The following is an 11,905-nucleotide window of genomic DNA, read 5'->3' on the forward strand; positions in this document are numbered from 1 at the left end:
CAGTTTAGTTTTTTCTTTTTAAGAAAATATTTTTGCTTTGTTGTTGTGATCCATTGGCAGATGGGTCAATGTTACTAAGAGATAGTGATCATGAGGGTGTGAAGCAAATGAAATTGGTGTTGGGTTCAACACCTCCTCGGTGTGTTAACAAGTGCTTGAGTTGCAAGCCCTGCAGTGCTGCTTTAGTTACATCTCCACACCATAGAAAAGAATTTCAAGCATCATTTCAGCGAGATGAGAGTTATTATCTTCTCTCATGGAAATGCAAATGTAAAGATAAGTACTTCCAACCTTGAAAGTTCTGGCCAAAAACAACAAGCCTAAAAAGTTTATAGCCTAATCTGATGAGGACATTGCCGTGTACATAGTAGCTATAGTACTGCTAGAGTTACAGACCCCCTGGTTGGTTTGTCACTATTTAGACAAAATAGTCTTCTCTCTTTCTCTCTCTCTCTCTCTCTCTCTCTCCAAATGATATTACTCAGTACTTGAATGATTGTAGTGCAAATTTGTGTGAGACTGTTTGTAGTAATTATTGGCAATTAAGAGTTGCAAATTTACTGTTTTTAGGATTTATTTTGTGAAAGAGTGAAGTGATGAAACTTCATTGAAGATAGTTGTCCGTGCGACTTTTGACTCCTCCAAAGAAGAGCTACTTCTCCACGTGACTTTATACTCGCCACAAACGTAGACCTATTCTTTATTACTATAATTTTCTTCATAGTCATTTCTCATAAGGAGAACCAGTTCAAATCCTCATGAATTCTAATATTGTACTTTAGGATGTGTTTGAATTTGAAGAACTAAAATCAAGGATTCGAAGCATAAATGGAATGGTTTATAAATTAGATGATATAAATTTAATAATACATGATGAGTTAAGACTATTAAATTTGGAGATTTTGCTTAAAAAAATATTTGTGACAATCATTTCAAATCCACGTATTAATAAAACATAAATTCATTCATAAATTTCATCAATAGAAGAGAATTTTGTTGTTTCTTACTTTCTTATTCTATTCAATAAATTTAAACTAAAATTTTGAAATCCAAATCATCTCCTTAAAAACTTTTATCCAAATGAATCATTAAGGGCTTGTTTGGTTAAAAAAAATGGCCACTCATCATTTATCACATAAAATACCCCAACTCCCTACACCCCACCTGTTTGGCACCATCACTCACTTGTCATCACTCAATATTTTTCAACTGTTTGTGGGCCTCATACCTATCACTTGGTGCATCTTTTACTTCTTCTTCTTTTTTCCCCTCAACTCCAATACCCAAACTCACCAAACCAGTGAAAAAAAAAAAACCAAACTCATCAAACCCAGTGAAAAAATAATCACCGAACCTAGTGAGAAAAAAAAAAAAAAACCCATCAAACTCAGTGAAAAAAAAAATCACTGAACCCAGTGAGAAAAAAAAAAAAAAAACCAAATTCATCAAAGCCAGTGAAAAGAAAAATCACCGAACCCAGTGAGAAAAAAAAAAAAAAAGAGTCAAAAGTTGCGGCTGACTTAACTAGTGAGTCCCTCAATGTATGTTTAATTACGAAAATGCTATTGAAAATAGTGTTATGGAAACTAGACATTTGCACCAACCCCACTCAAGGGTTAGCGGATATGGCAGAAACCACTTGTTATGAAGAAAAGCTCGTAACCAATTGAAGCACCATAGTTCAACTTCAACCAAAATACTCAAAAAGATACAGAGAAACACCATGAATTTCTTTAGGGTAAATTCAGCAAGGCGCCTCTTCTCTACCAATCAAACAAATAAAAAGAGAAGAAAACAAAAGAGATGTGCCTCATTCTATTTATTCTAAGGGAGAAGCTTACTTAGCATATAAAGTTTTGATAGGGAAGTAGCATGACTGTGGACTGTTTTGTTTTTTGTTTTTATTTTGGTCTTGGCTCTTTGATTGAGACTCTTCATGACTACGAAACTTGGCCAAGATCCAACTGCAAAGTGACCCATGAGATTTGGCAGGGGATGCTTGGTGAATCGGTGATTGTCGTAGCTAGAAGGAAAATCAAGACGTGTTCTGTTTGTGATGTTTCAGTGTATAAAGAACTCTTGTTATGACTAGTGTTATTATGCACCCAATTACCAAAAACCACATTTACATAAGAAGCAAGAACCAAAGAGACCAACTAGGTAAATACGAACTTCCTGATTTACATATATATACTCATACATCCGTAGAAACTTTTTTCTCTCTCTTTCCTAAAACAAGTACAGGAAAACTTCTTGATTTACATAAAGCCTCTAAATAAGAAGGTTTTAAATCTCCCAGGGTGAATCAGTGGGAAAAGAAACCACGTAACTTATTGGTGTCCTCTCATTTTGCAATACAATAACAAGGAACCATAATTCATTAAGGATTATACTTGTGTAGTAGCTCTTTACAAGAAATATTTTTCATGTTTGTCGTAGATTTTTTGCCCAAAGAGGAATAGCCTCTCTCAGTTGATCTGCTTACCGATATGCATCACATCCATGGAACTGGATCAGCAAGTCTTTGTTCTAAGCAGACTTGAATTAGCCATGACCCTCCGATGGTTTCCAAATGATATTGTCTAGTTTGGCACAGAAATTCTTGTAGAACTGCAAAGAGCTCACAAGAAAGATGTTATGATAGTCAATAGATATACAGAAGGTTGTATGCCAGCTACTGTGTAATTCATGAAAAAAGAAAGGACAAGAATGCACTGAAGTTGAAACCCAGTTTTGCACCATGAGTGATGCTAATTGTGTAATAAATGACACCAAGAAACATGAAACTGATTATTTAAGCCTAGCCAAGCTTAGGATGTTGAAATTGATAGATGGCAGAAACGCAAGGATAATAAAAGATATGCATGTTTGATAGAGCATAATAACCAATGATAAAAGGGACAGATTTCTGGAATCAGACATGAATTTATAATCTGTAGAAGCTAACCTTGTGATATTCAAGAGTATCGCCAGCAGCCTTTCGAGCATCTACCATGAAAAGGGATGGTGCAACTTCAAAAACCTATACAGGAAAGATAAAGCTGCCCTGTAAACAGTAGTAACCTAACCAAGGCATTACTACCAAGAAACTTTTTTCCTTTTCCTTTTTTTTTTTTTTTTTTTTGGGGGGGGGGGGGGTTTGGGGAGTGAAACAGTGTGCAGTAATCAAATCTAAGAAGTTACCTCCAGGACCACTGCAAATTGACCAGCATTATTCGCAGATATTCCTTCAAGTCTTATCTGTGTGGAAAATATTTTAATAAAAAAGTTAAAACACATTAAACTCTTTTATAAATAAATATATGAAAAATAAAAATAAAAAGTCAATGAAACTACGGTTAGCAGTATGGGATAAATTTTATACATTGGTATTTCTCATTCAAATTCTAAGGCAGGAAAAACCAATCAACAAAATATATGTGTAACCCCTAAATACTAATTAGACATCAGTTTGTCAACAACATATGATACAAGAGATGGAACATGTTTGAAGACTTTATTATAGAAAATCATGAGAATATACAATATCTTGAACAAGAGGCTGATAATATACAATAAACAGAGTCAAATGAATGTGACGACCATTTGTGACAAAGTTTATGACAAGAAAGAACAGTATCTTGAACAAGAGGCTGATTAATATGGTTGTGATGGAACTGGTAGCATAGATGCAGATGAAGTGAACGTGCACCTCAGCAGTGCATTCATATGAAAGATAAGTCATACCTTGTAATCACGTCTATGGACTTTGAGACTCATTGATTCTGCAACAGCTTCCATTGCTGAAATGATAACATTTGCTGGTTTGCGGGACACGAAACGAGTTTGCCGCTTCACATAATCCTGCCAGAGAACAAGAAAGTTCTGAGAGAGAGGCACCTCTAAAATTTCACAACAAATGAACTATTAAAAGGAAAACAGTAAAGAACAAATACTAAAACAGTTCCAGAAATAAAATAAACAAACGTACATCAAAAGTTTTGTGCCTATGAATTTTATGACATTATTCTAGGCCATGACTACTCCCTGATTTTTTGCTGGCTGTTATTAAATACATCATGCAAGTATTTTAACTTAGGCCTGCTTCATGAACAAATTTTTTAATCGAAAATATATAGTTCTTAACTTTGTCAAATATGTTTAGAAATAAATTATCTTAAACCCATTCAATTTACAACCTATTGAGCCTAAAATATTATCTTTTCTACAGTTCTAATCTAGTAATAATCTGCCACAGGTCTCATTTTTTTAAATTTGTGCCACTAAACATGATAAAGAGGGAACGGCAATAATATACACACAAAAAAAAAAAAAAAATGAACGAGCAAAAACGTAAAAATCATTACCATTCTACATCACACACTGATAGGTGGTGTAAAATCACACCAGCCATCATGTGATACATTGAACATTTTGGACAACCAAAACATCAAACAGCTAAATTTTAACTAGTTCATGTGAGTAATTAAAGGGCTATATATTAGCCACAAATAACTTAGCAAAATACAGAGGAAACTGATCACACTTCAATGTAAAATAATACAATATGGACAGATCAGAAATCGGCAACACTCGCTTTAAGATTTTGACATATTAATGTCCATATGCTGGCTCCAAAGACATTTATGGACTTGGGGAATAGTAGAATAAGAAAAGTTGGCGAGGACTTCTATTTGGGACATGCAGTTGCATAACTGCTGTTATGATAACTCTACCTGTCCTCTGTCAAACAATGCAGATAAATTCAATCCCTGTGATAAGGTAATCATCTCAAATGCATTCATTATCAAAGGACCCCCTTCATGATTTTCTGACTGCTCAGCTACATAGTTGTTCTGCAATATACCAATAGTCACTGAACATAATTAGAAAACAATTCAGGTGCATAGAATATGCCATAAAAAAATGGCCTACACAAGAAAAAGTTAAGGTTTAAAGTTAATTGGTTTTGAGGTGGAATGACACAGTTCACGGTCCAACAAATGGTATCAAAGCCAAGGTCATGAGTTTGAGTCACAGGAGTGTCATTGTAAGGGAGGGATTGTTGGGAAGACCACAATTTGACTCCCTACAACCACTCTAAAAATAGGCCCGCGTGGTGTGATGTCGAATGCCATAAAAAATTTGAGTGTGCCTTCCTCATCACCAATTAGTTTTGAAGTAGAATGGCATAGCTCACAGTCCGACAAAATACACTGAACTTGGTAAACTACAATAAATGATTTAATGGTGACATTGCAAAACACAGAACTCTGTAGGCGTTCATTAGAAAATTTCTTAATTAAACAAGAAAGACAATCATATATAGCATGAAAGAAATAACAGCCAACCTTAATGTCATCAAAAACTGCACAAACATCATCCAAATTTACTTCCTCATCTTTTCTATGTACTGGAGGAACATAGTGCTTCTGAAACCAGGGATCTTTTTTTATTCCTTCAATCTGAATACGCTGCAATAAAAATGGGAATTAGTTACAGAAAGAAGAAGAGCATAACAGAGGTCCTTAAGCTTCTGGTGGTTATATAAAGAACTTTTATTTAATGTTATAAAATTGACCTTAGATACCAAACTATTCTAACAAATGCCCTGATTGTCATGTTACGCTACCTTTGGTAATTTTTATCATTAAGAATAATGAAAAGTTTATCTTTCTTTCCCTAAGACCAGAATATACCACTCAATTGCTTTCTCTATTGGTTACTATTGCAACTTACAAGGTCATATGGTAGGGCCTTATGTCCAACAATTTGTAACTAAGTCCTCTATTTAACAAACAGCCATAAATATTAGGTAGATGAATCACAACCAGAATGACATTTATCTCAAAACCACTGTCTGAATTTCCTTAATTTTTAGTTTATAAATAACTTAAAGTGGCAATACTCTTCATCTTTTTCAACACCATACTAATTTATATCTAGATATATTGAAAGGTAAGGATAGGTTTATAAAAGAAAGATTATTTCATGTGTAAAGGACACAAAGAAGCCTAAAAAATTATAAGAAGAAAAACTTATATACAAAATGGCAACGACTCTATAAACACAATGGAATTACAATTTGTAAAACCCCAAGTAGAAGATTACTCGTATAAGGTTATATATATATAAAAGATAGCAATGAAATCTGTCCTTTTGTTTGTATGCTATATGCCCTGCATGTGTTCCTGAAGTTACAAGCAGGGAACAAGAAACTAGCAATAAATATTAGCTCTTTAAAGAGGAATGATATTATAAGATCATTTTATTCTTGTTTTTGCGTGAAGTACATCTGACCAATCACCTAACTCAAGTGCAAAATATAATCACCATCTAACTGATTAGGAAAGCAGATTTGAAATGAAATTCATCATCTAGTAGATACCAAAGGTAATTCCAAGTCATACTTATCAAGTAATTCAGATCATTAGAAGCAACTGGGACCCAATGGACTTGCTAAATAAAGCATGCATTATGATTGAACATGAGCAAATAACAAAACCAATTCTATGATCTGCATATAGAGAAACAAAATGCTTGCAGTTTTAGGATATGCAGATAGCAAAACAAAATACTTACTTTTTTAGGATTGGGATTGAGTATTTTATGTATCAATGACTTCACCTCAAGAGGAAACCAATATGGACAAGAGAATTCTGCTGCTTTTATCTACACATCAGCCACAAGTGCAGTTAGTTAAAAGCTGCCAATCATCCATTTGAACTACTGATTGTTATGCAACTCACATTCAGTCCCCAGAGAAAGTTTCCTCATTGTTGATGGGAATAATAAAAGAATAGGATAAATTACACTAACCAATGAGGTTTGGGTAATGCTAGGGACTTACCTCCTGTTTTAAGAAACAACATTTTGTCCCTGACACTGCTAATAGCTTACACTATGTGGATGGAATAATTAAAAACATACATATGAACAACTTTTTCATATGTCTAACTTAAACATCATAAAACTAATCCTTTCGAACTGTGGTTCTCCCTCTCTTTACAATGGCTGAGTTTACTTATGTTAAATAATTTAATTTTTTATTTAAGTGTTTCCTTGTCATCAAACTAGTCTGGTTAATAATCATTATATAAATTTGCTTTGGATTTTAATCTAATTTGGAAAACAATGGTTTGTTACAATTTTTAACAGCACATGAGGGTAAGGGTGTATATGTTATATGAAAAACAAACCTTAGGGGATGGAGTAGCAATTTAAAATAAGAGATTGGCAGAGAAATTTACCCAAAAGGATAAATAGATGGTTTTTGAAGCTAACCCTATAAATGAGAAGTCATAGTTGTAGTGTGTCTATATTGGATATACAAATGATAATGCAACCTCCTAGAACATCAAGACTACAATATAAGTACCAGACTACCAGTAAAGTCGAAAAGAGGTGGGGAAAAGACAGTCCTTGCAACATACTTGTACATGCCGAATTTAGTGTTTAAAAAAATGAAGACATTTAAAAATATGTTGAATTCATAAGCATAGATCACTAACAAAATCCATAGTCTATTGAATGAATCCAAAAGTATAATGATAGCAGCAAACCTTTTTGTACAGAGTTGGTAGGTCTGTCTCCCTAAAAGGGAGATCACCAGCCATTAGAACATAGAGGATGACTCCACATGACCACACATCAGCAGCTGCCCCATCATAACCCTGGTTACTGAGCACCTGTTAGGCAATTAGTCAGTGTAAGCATTTAAAAAATATCTTAAAAATGAGCTTGTGATTTCTGTCATCCAAAAAGGAACAAAGAATATATTTTTTCACATAATAGGACTACCTAAAGTTTAGGAAACACAAACAACTTGTGACCAACAAAAATAAAGCTAGAAATTTCCAAAAGTCACCACAATGCCACATTAACTTATCACGAGCCACAATCATATGAAGTTCAATAGATACCAAGGTTATTGTAATTTAAAAATCTGTGTTGAAAGAAATACTTATTAGCAAAGAGAGATCCATTAATAAGAGAAGTAGAGCATGAAGTTTAAATGGAATAAGTTGCACAAATCACATAATTCAGGTAAAACTTCAAGGAGAAAGAAATTTTAGATACAAAGTATAACAATCGATGAATTTCACCACTCTCCCTCAACCTGATTCAGCAAGGTGAAAGAGTGTTTCTGAGCTTCTTATCAGCTTTTGATGTGTACATGATAGAAAATTCCCAACTCCAAGTACATATACACCAAGCAACATAATTTGTCATTGTCTCATACTGGTGAAACAAAAAACATCTTTTTTTTTTTATATGTGAAACAAAAAACATCTTTGACTCATGAGTAGAGTTTTCTTATTTAATAATTGATAAAAAGTTCAAAACCAGTAACCTAATAGCTCCATCATTCCAGAGACAAGAAAGTGAGGGCATTTATTTTAGAAATTTTAATAAAATTAAAAAATCATATGATTCTTCAAAATCATGGGGAAAAAATGAATAATTTCAAATTTTGGGGATAGATGCAATCTTGAGATTTTAAAAAGTATCTCCAGATTTACATTTTGAGAATCTTTGGCAAAATGTGGAGATTTTACCCATTATAAGTCCTCTTTTAGAAATTTAAGCCAAATTTTTTAACACGGATTTTAGCAAGACACTACAAAATTATTCTGTAAACACGTGCACCTCAGTAATAGAAGTTGTCTAGCATCCAAAAGTGTTAAAAATGAAAGGGCATAACATTTAAAAAATACATTGGCCTAAGTCAAATAAAACCAATTTGCGAAGGTTCCAATGAAATAGCAAAGCATAAGAGATCCAATGTTGACTGCATAATCATGATATTGAATATCTTCACCTCAAAAAAAAAAAAAATGATATTGAATACCTCGGGTGCAACATAATTTGGGGTTCCACATGTTGTGTAAAGAAGACCAACCCCCTGCTCATAGATATAAACAAGAGAGAGAGAGTTGTGAATAAGAAAAATTAAGAATAGTTAAAACTCTCCGGGTTATTTAATGCAAACATGCTCACTTGTTGAGGCAATGCACTCAGTCCAAAGTCCGAAACCTTCAGATTACAAGATGCATCAAGAAGAAGGTTTTCAGGCTGTGCCTCGCAAGGAAAAGGAGAACAATATAGTCAGGACCAGAAATGATGTCTTGAAATTACAATCGAACAGAAGAAAACACACGCTAATCGCACCTTCAGGTCTCTATGGTACACACCCTTATTATGACAATGCGCAACTGCATCTATAAGCTGTTGAAAGTATCGCCTACATTCATTTTCAGGAAGCTTTGGCTGGTGAAACTGTATATCAAAATCAAGTATAAAGATTAAACTTTCTTGCACAAAAGGTTCTGCAAAAGGAAAGTAGTCTATTAGCTAATTAGTAAATTGGAGTCCTCAATGTCTTGTTCTTACAAGAATAGTCTTGCTTCAAAATTTATCAAGAAACCTAGAAATCATATTGACTTTGGCATTCCCATGAACATAAGGACAAGAGAAACCTTACAATTTTATCGAATAGCTCTCCTCCAGTTACATACTCAAGAACTATATATACCTTTGTCTGGCTAGCCAAAACCTTGAAATTGAACAGGAATATGAAGGGAAGAGAAACGCAAGTGTCATTAATACCATAGAAAATATTAATTCACATGAGAAGAAAGTCATTATAGCAATAGGTATTATATTTTTATGAGTGTAAGCATACCTCATACAGCCTTACTATATTGGGATGCCGGACAGTATTCATTATGGATATCTCTCTTTTAATCTGAAACCCAGCTCAAAAAGGGGTTAGCCAAATCATTTACACAGGAAGGAAAAGTGAGAATCAGCTCCATCATCACCATAATCAACAATACAAAGACATACTTAAAGCACACTGAGTTTAGTATGGTGGAGGGGAAAATGGTATTCATGTAAGGGAAATATATTTTGTTTAGTTAGATGAAGGTTCTGCATCAATTCTTGCAACATGTTTAACTACAGCTTAGCATTCTTGGCCATCACTTAGGGCAAATTATAAGAGGAAATGCAATGGAACCACAGGAATATAAAATAGGTAGCGAGAAGATGGATATCCATATTCTACTTAAGACCATATATTTTCAGCATCATAAGACTGTGATAACATTGAACATAGTGATCTTCATGAGCATTCCCCAGCACAACAATGGGTACTGGACTAGATTTATAAAACTAAAGAAGAAAAAAAATATTTGTGGAATAGAGGACCTTAGTAGAAATGTGAGAGGAAAACCTAGGAATATCAGGAAATTGTCCAGAATGGCAGAAAATTTTGAGATGATACCGCCTGTCAATACTGACGCTGGCGTAACTGCATAAATGTAATACGAAATTTTCCATTCAAACAAAAAGAAATCAAGCAGAATATTTTATAGGGAATTTTAAGTAGAAAGTGAATTTATCACACGTTTCAACTAGTTCTGCCCCATGTTTTCACACAAAGAGTGCAACTATGTCTGGCTGGCTTTATCTAATTGGACTTGTGCCCTTGAATTGAAAGTAATAGTCCAATTTCAGATGTTCATTTTGGGTAAATTACATACTATAAGGAACATGAAAATTTTAATCCAAAAACCAAAAATCAGATTCATTTCCAATTCCCAAAAGCCCAAAAACTCGGTTATTTCCACCAATATATGCAAGATTATCATCAAATTACTTAGTATTTTAGTTCCAAATCAAACCAACTTTGTTACAGCCAAATGCCACCTTGATCCAGCAAACTTAAACTCACAAACCAGACCTCAGTCTCATGAATTCAATAACATTCACACACACACACACAAACACACAAACTAAGCTAAGAATTTGGAAACATCAACAATTCGGTAATCAACAAAAAACTATTCTTATTCAATCCGAAAACGCTTACAACGAAACACGCACACATACACATAAAAACTTCACATATAATAATATAAAACAAACCAAACCTGTTTTGAATGAAATTTAGGAAACAGTTAAAGATTACCTGATCAACCATATTGTGCTCAAGAATGGTGGACTTAGCCAAAATTTTGACGGCCACTCTCTCTCCGGTTTCCGTGTTCGTCGCTTTCTTAACCTTAGCGAAGGTTCCCTCGCCGATGGTTTCCCCCACCTCGTACTTCCCAACCTTTCTCGACATTCCCCTCATCTTCTCTCCAATTTCATTTCACACAGACTTACTTTACTACAAAACCATCAAATTAATTTTTGCTAGTTTTTAGGAGCATACGCAATGTGAAAGAGTCAAAGATAAAAAGAGAATTTTGGACATTAAATAGAGAATATATATATATATATATATATATATATATATCTCTCACCGGAGATTTATTTATATGAATTTCGCCGGAGAGAATCGGATTCTTGGAAATCCAGGCGAGAATTGAATTGAATTTAATTAAAAATTTGAATTGTTACTAATAATTTAGTGGCTGCTAACTGGTAAAATCTTGCACGTGAAAATGACACATTTTCTAAAAAACGTTGCAAGCGAGAAAGAAGGGACACGACATGACGACATTACAACATGTCTCAGATGTCACGCAACGCAACAACTCGACTTTCTTGCTTCTTCTTCTTCTTAATTCTTATCCACATACAGGCAGCCCACTGTAGTTTTTTTTTTTTACACAGTACAGATTACAGACAATATTAGAGTGTTGTAGGAAACTCGGTGATTATGTACAAGGCAATTTGCTTATGCAAAGTTTTCATTCTATTTTAGTACGAGTTTTTTTTTTTTTTTAGATAACTATTAAAAAAAACACCCAGTTATATTATCTATTCTATTTTATATTTCATTAAAATGTTTTCTTATTAAATTTTTATTACTCTCCTAAATGATTTCTCTTTGTGTACGGAGGGGTTTCGTTTGGATCCTAAGCCCAAGAAGTACCAGGGTTAGAACCTAGAGAGCTCAACACAATAAATTTGT

The 11,905-nt window shown here is 33.8% G+C and overlaps 1 pseudogene; it reads right to left on the reverse strand.

Annotated features, from left to right (window-relative positions):
* Positions 1-2,317: 2,317 nt before the first annotated feature.
* Positions 2,318-11,417, reverse strand: LOC142621589 (CBL-interacting serine/threonine-protein kinase 24-like; annotated as a pseudogene).
* Between the last annotated feature and the right edge of the window lie 488 nt (positions 11,418-11,905).

This window comes from Castanea sativa, chromosome 1, assembly GCF_040712315.1.
Source record: "Castanea sativa cultivar Marrone di Chiusa Pesio chromosome 1, ASM4071231v1".
Lineage (NCBI taxonomy): Eukaryota > Viridiplantae > Streptophyta > Magnoliopsida > Fagales > Fagaceae > Castanea > Castanea sativa.